The sequence below is a fragment of the Rhodamnia argentea genome, chromosome 1 (genome assembly GCF_020921035.1).
Source record: "Rhodamnia argentea isolate NSW1041297 chromosome 1, ASM2092103v1, whole genome shotgun sequence".
In the NCBI taxonomy this organism is placed as follows: Eukaryota; Viridiplantae; Streptophyta; class Magnoliopsida; order Myrtales; family Myrtaceae; genus Rhodamnia; species Rhodamnia argentea.
Window position 1 is genome coordinate 34,633,130 of NC_063150.1, and position 7,382 is coordinate 34,640,511.

Consider the following 7,382-nt stretch of genomic DNA (forward strand, 5'->3'; position numbering starts at 1 on the left):
CCACGACCGGCTATGAAATGAAATACTTCTGTGTAGCCACGTGCTTGTCATGTGACACGGCACCTGACATTGTGACCCAATAATTGGCACAGTGAAAGGAATCAAGCTAAATAGATATTGCCCAAATCTATCCCACTTGCTGTTTGTGGATGATTCGATCTTTTTTCTGGGTGGGCAAGTTATAGAATGTCAAAATCTGGCCAACATCCTCAACCAATACTGTTTTTCCACAGGCCAGACAATCAATCTAAACAAATCAGGTATCTTCTTTAGCTCGGGTGTCCCCAGAATCTCCACAGAAATATGACACAGGAATTGAGAGTTCCGGAAATTGACAAAACGGGAAAATATTTGGGTATCCCTTCAGATTGGGGCGAGTAAAAAAACAGATGTTTGCTTGGACACTGGCTAGAGTAAATATGAAGCTTGAAGGATGGAAGGAAAAGATGATGTCAAAGGCAGGGAAGTAAATACTCTTGAAAATGGTTGTCCAGGCTCTCCCGCAATATGCCATGTCAATTTTCAAGATACCTTTTTCAGTTTGTAGAGCTATCGAAAAAAAGATTGCGTCATTCTAGTGGAAAAATAATGATGCGAAGGCTGGTATACACTGGAAATGCTGGAACATAATGAAGAAAAGGAAGGACAGTGGGGGTACGGGATTTAAAGACCTCATCACTTTCAATAGGGCTATGCTGGGCAAACAAGCCTCGAGGTTGACGCAATCACCTTCGACACTTTGGTGTCAAATTCTAAAGGGGCTCTATTACCCCAACACTGATTTTTGGTCTGCAAAGAAAGGGCACAGACCATCTTAGGGGTGGCATAGTCTACTTGTAGGTAGAGACGCGATAGCCAGCTCGGTTCAATGGTCAGTTGGGAATGGAAAATCGATTAAAATCTGAGAAGACAGGTGGATAAGAGTGGTCACAATAGCAGGACCAGTAAATCGAGATGAACCTAAGCTAGTGGCTGAACTTATAGACAGCAACCAGGCCAAATGGAAAGAGCAGAGCCTTCACAATTTGTTAAATGACAGTATAGTGGAGGAAATCCTGGCTATCCCCATTCCAACTACGGAAGGAAATGACCGAGTAATATGGACAGCAGCCAAATCAGGGAAATACTCTGTTAAAAGTGGGTACAACCAACTCAGAAAAGAAGCAGACAATCCAGCCATACATCAAGCTTCATCCTCACACCAAATCCCACGAACCCTATGGTCTAAAGTATGGAACCTAAACACACTCCCCAGAATCAAACTATTCCTATGGAAAATTTGTCAAAATGCCTTGCCCACAAAGGAAAACTTGTTTAAGCGGAGAATCTTACCTGACCCGTTGTGCTCAGTGTGCAAGAAAAGCCCAGAAACTCCTGAGCATATCTTTCTCCTTTGTCCCTGGACAACCAAAATCTGGTCGGATAACAATTTAGAAATGCAAATCCAAGCAACAGGACTCTCAAGCATAGATCAATGGATTTTAAGCTACAAGAGTAGTGCACCAGATCCACCCTGTCCTGAACTTGTCGCTGAAGTGCTCCGGTACCTATGGAAAGCACGAAACAGGGCAGTCTTCAAAGCCAAAATACCAGACCAACAGGCGATAATAGACGAAGCACTTGCATTGCACGGAACAAAGCTTGGAGTGTGAACCATGGGAAAAAAATCAAATCAGCAGCGGGCCTCACCTACTAGCCGGAAGCCGCCAAAGAAGGGAGCTCTCAAACTCAATGTGGATGCCGCCTTCGTTGCAGGTTCTACGACGGGCGCAGTGGCCGGTGTATGGCGCGACTCTGAAGGGAAACTTCTCGGTGGCTTTGCGCGAGAGATCAAAGTTCTCTCCCCAAGCACTAGCGGTTGCAGAAGGGCTGATTTGTTTCGCAAGATTGGAGGAGAGAGAATGGAGATACAGAAGTCAAAGCGTTTGTGGGATCTGAGAGTAGCATCTGCCTGAGGAACTTTGAGAAAATGCAAATATCTTGGGCTAAAAGTCTTTTTTAAAATGAAAGTAGTGTTTGATAAAGTGTATTTTAAAAACACATTTGGAAAGTAACTTTGACGTAAATGTTGGTTAGTGAAAAATGAACTTTATAAAATATTTTTTCTTTTTGAAAAAAAGGCGGCGGTGGCGACAAGCGGCGAGTGGCGAATCCGGCCGTGGCGGCGGCGGCTACGGCGCCGGCGGCGGCGGGCGGTGGCGGCGATCGCGACTAGCGGCCAATGGGCGATGGCGGTGGGCGGTGGCGGCAAGTGAAGGTGAAAAAATTAAAATAATAAAAAAATTAGTTACATTTTGCAAAAGTCATTTAACCCAAAGTACCTCTAGAGGTATTTTGGACTAAAGGACTTTGAAGAAAGCATTTAAGATGCAATTGCATCTCCCCAAAGTAAGCCAAAAAATGAACCAAACAACATTTACATTTGGCCAAGGGATTTTGGAGCCCCAATGTTCATTTGGAATCTTGAACCAAACAGGGCCTAGATTTCGGCGTATGGTACCGTTTCTATTTCTGGGAACATATTTGAAACAGAAATATTTTTTGTGTGTTTCTATTCCCAATTACGATTTTCGAGAATAGAAACGCGTTTGACAAGCACAAAAAAAAATTCACCAAAAGCAAGGATTTGTAATCGGCGGACGGCGACTAGCGACTACCGGCGGAGGACGGCGACTTGCGGCGGCGGCGGACGGCGGCCGACGGCGGCCGGTGGCCGACGCGATCGGTGGCCGTTTCAGCTCCTCGCGACGATGGTGTGCGGTGGTGGCTTGCACGAGCTCGCCCTCGAGTTATTTCTAAAAAGTGTTTCAAAATCCGAAACAAGTTTTTTTGTTTCTGTTTTTTTAGCTTCAAATGTGTTTCTTTTTTCAAAAGTGTTCTCCAGAACACTTTTGAAACATTTTTTAACCATACGCGTTTACATTCCGAAAGTGTTCCAGGAACACTTTTGGAATAGAAACACTTTTTAGGAGTGTTACCACACAGGTCCTTAGTCTACAGTCCTATATTAGTCTACAGTCCTATATGTTGCTTTGAGATAATAGATAAAGTTAATACTTAAACATCTTCAAATATGCTAGATAATTACATATGCCACTCATAAACTTCTCAAAAGTATTTCGGCTAGAGCCAAAATAATTGAATTTAGCTAAGAACTCTTCGTGAACTCCTTGTTCATGTTCCGGCGACCCTTGCTGGAGCTCGCCGGCCACAGTGAAAGGAATAAAATGGAAAAAAAGAAGGGAAATGGGAGAATATTAAGTTGAATATATTTTTGAGAGCTTCACTTTAAATTGTCACCATGAATTTAAACAATTAATCAACCAAACTAATCACCATTGGAGAAAAAATGACCAGCCCAAACAATCACTTAGTGAGAAATGATGATTTTTGGGGTACTTTTCCACGATTATTTCTCCTGAACTTTCTTTCAAATTTATTTTAAATAAAAGACATTAAATTACGTTTTCTAAAAAATTACGTAACCAAGTTTTAAGTGACTCGCTATTCATAAAGTCAAAGCACAAGATCCACCAAAATTATCAAAAGTCAAAGGTCAAAATAATTGAAATCATTCCAAAGTCCGAACCGAGTAAATCAAATTTTCTCCAACCATGTGAACCAACGTCGACAATCAAACTTACTGCCTAAATCCTAGAAAAACCAAAACTAACTTCACTGAACATCTTTCGTGGACACGAGGCTTGCTTTAAACTCGGAGACGAGCACCCTGCTCATTATTCTGCTTGTGCAGAGATTTGAGACTGTACCTAGACAAGTTAAACTCGACTTCTGTGATCCTTTCCGACCGCGGATCATACTGAAAGATCCCCGGCGAGGCCAGAACAGAAGCAACTCGCCATCTCGACTATCCATAAGCTGCACATTCTCGTAGATTGAGAAGCTTGTCACGGACCCAGAAGCCGGATTCCGATTAAAAGTCCTGTTCGAGATCGATATCGCACTTCTTAACGCAGTGCCAATTCGCATGGTCCTCCAAAGTCCATACACGCTCATGAGTTTATCTTGAATCGCGTACGCATATACGCGGCCCTTCCATATTCGAATGTCTCTCGCCCGATCGACATGAATCTCCCGGGTGATGCATAACACGAAGTTCGCTCTCTCCGGTGGTGAAGACCATGATGGAATGCGGACACGGGGCCGGTACGCCTCCCTTCCCAACCATCGTCCAATGGAGGCGGCCCTTCACGCCGGATGGGGCTTCTTGTTCTCTAGGACGGTGGGGAAACATCCCGACATCTTTCCTCGCCGCTGTCTCTGTGCGGCCCACGTGATACCGGAAGCCATTGGGAGCTTCTCTGTAAGAAAGCAGCCTATACTTGTTCGAAAGCGGATGTAGAAAGAAACCGCAGATCGAGCCTTCTTGCAGCAAGACAATTCGCTCCCGCGTGACAGGGTTGGAAATCACATACACAGATGGGATGAGGCCCGTGAGTCGGAAGATAAGCAGTCCGTCGCAACAACCTCAAAGATCGCTAAAACCGGACACGGTCGGATTGAGTGGCAAACCCGGTAACTTTGCTCCTCCAATCAGTTTCTTCCCCGGAGAGCCCCATTCAAGGAAGAACAGAAAGGGCGCGTCATCGTCCCAGCGCTTGAAGAACATGGAGCACGCGACGGTTGGCGGAGAAGCTCTTTGAAGATGCACTCGGTTGAAGTGAGCCGTCGCGATCAAAGCACGCCATCTTCTGCATACTGTTTTCGCACAGCCGGGCTGGTCGGCTTCCACTCTGCTGAGCACATCCACCACCACGTCATCCGGCAAGGTTTTGAAGCAGCCGTCCCGCTTCTCGCCATCGGACGCGCCGACCGACTTCTCATGGCACGAGAGCCACGGGAAGCAACCAGAAGCCTCCTTATGCATCGCTGTCATTAAACGAACAAAGATTCATCGGAAGCAATTGCAAAACCAACCACTGACAGAGTCATCTGCATACATAATCCAGATTCAACGTACAAGAAGGAAACAAATTTGAAGCACACAAGTCAATGAATTCAGTCGAAGCTTCAAAAGTTCTAAAAAGGAACAGAAAAGAAGTTGATACCTTTACTTCATTGCAGCGAGGTAGCGAGGCCGAGACGGAGGAAAGCACTGACACTCTCTGGGAGCCTACGTGTCGTGTCGGATACTCTCTATTACTCTTCGACATACGATTGACGCGTGATCGGTGCTCTAGACACGCTAGTAACACTCGATTCCACCAGCTTTGCATTGCATTTTCCCACGCACGAGGTAAATATAAAGTATTTTTAATAATTTAGGGGTCGAAATGTAATTTATTAAAAATATATATACTTAAATCATATACTCAGCCATCCCAAAATTATTATACCCACCCGGTCCAAAAAAACATAATCGTGAATTCCTAACATAAGAAGGAAAAAAAATTCACCGCTGATATTTTTATATATACATGATAATTTATCATTTACATATAAAAATGCATATTTCATATATCACGTGTCCCAACTTATCAGAATTATCTATTTTTTGAGAAGTGATGTGTTGGTGTGTCGCGTCGTGTCGTGTCGTGTCGTCTTGCGTGTCGACAGCGGTGCTACTTAAAAACACCCATATAAAAATCTTCAACATGAAATATCGAAATGCACAAAAAAAACATAATTCCCTCTTCCGCTTTATTTCTTATCTTAGCGGTTGGATGTTCACCAGCACGTTAGAAAGGCAAAAGTGACAGCCACTTTTTTTTTTCTTTAGTAAAATTTCTCGAAATTTAGAGGACGATGAAATTATTGCTAGAAGAAAGGAAAAAAATGAAATTAACGAAACTGTTCATTCAATTTTTATGTTTTTTAAGCTGTGCCCGACGGTCGGTCGAGTCCCGCACAAGGAAAAAAATTTTAAAAATCAGGCGTGGGCTGGGCTAGCCTCATCAATGGGCTGGACCCAAGCCAATCCCGAAGTGGGCCTAGGCCCAAGCACGGCCTGGCATTGTCCCAGAAAAAGTGAAAAAAAAAAAAACGTGAGAAAATCTGCTCTTTGTCATACCAAACGAAATCAAGAATTGGACAAGTATCACTATAATAAATCTTTAAGACCCTCTTTCATATAATATTAAGATTAGTATTAACTTTAAAATGGTCTAACTTTTTATTAGGACAAGCAATTGCTAATCACCTTGGAGGTCACCAACCATGAATATGAACAATTAATCAACCAAACTAATCACCTTGTGAGAAAAAAAAAAATAACCAACCCAAACAATCACTTTGTGAGAAATGATGTTTTTTCCGGTACTTTTCCATGATGATTTCTCCCGAAATTTCTTTCTATTTTTTTTTTCAAAATAAAAGACATTAGATTCCGTATCTAAAAAATTGTGTAACCAGGTTTTAAGTGACTCGCGATTCATAAAATCAAAGCATGAGATTCCATAATGATTATCAAAAGTCAAAGTAATAGAAATCATTCCAAAGTCTGAACTGAGTAATCAAATAGAAACTAAAGAGGTCAATCACAGAGACCTGTTTGTTCCCCAACCACATGAAGGTGTCAACGATCAAACTTCTCCCAAATTTAGAAAAAATCAAACTAAGTTCACTGGAGATTTTTCGAGAACACGACGCTTGTTTTAAACTCGAAGACGACCACCCTAGTCGTCATTCTACTTGTGCGAGATTTGAGATTGTACCTAGGAAGTTCCACTCAACTTATGTGATCGATTTCGACAGCGGATCATTACCGGAAGAACCCTCATCAAGGCTAGTATAGAAGCGACTCGTCACCTCGACTATCGAAAGTGGTCTATTCGGATTACGAAACATATTTATTTTAAGCACGCGCTGCATAGCTATTGTACATAATCCAGATTTGACAAACAAAAAGGAACTCGAAGCTTCAAAAATACTAAAATGAAATAGAAGAAAGTTAATACCTTACTTCACAGCGGCAAGATTGCGAGGCAAAGTCGGAGGGAGGAAAACAGAAACGGAAACGGAGGAAGTTAGAAATTGTCCATTTTCCATATCTTTTTAGGATGTAATACCATTCTAGTGAATACACTCACGTAATCTTTTATGTGAGATATCAAAATATACACAAATTATACAATAAGTTGTCGAACGTTCTAGCATGGTACATTTAGTATGGATACAATGATCTTTTAACGCATCGTTAGTTATAAAAATGCACGTATAAAACTAAATTATCACATTGTTGGGCAAAAAATAAATAAAAAGCATACCATACATTGAATTCATTCGAAGCTTGAAAATTTTGGAAAGTAATAGAAAAAAGTTGATATCCACAGTTGATTATAATTGAACAGTGGGGATTAAATTGGATAAGAGTTGGACGGCTGTGATGAACTTTGAGTGCCAACTAAGGGTTCTGGCTAAAA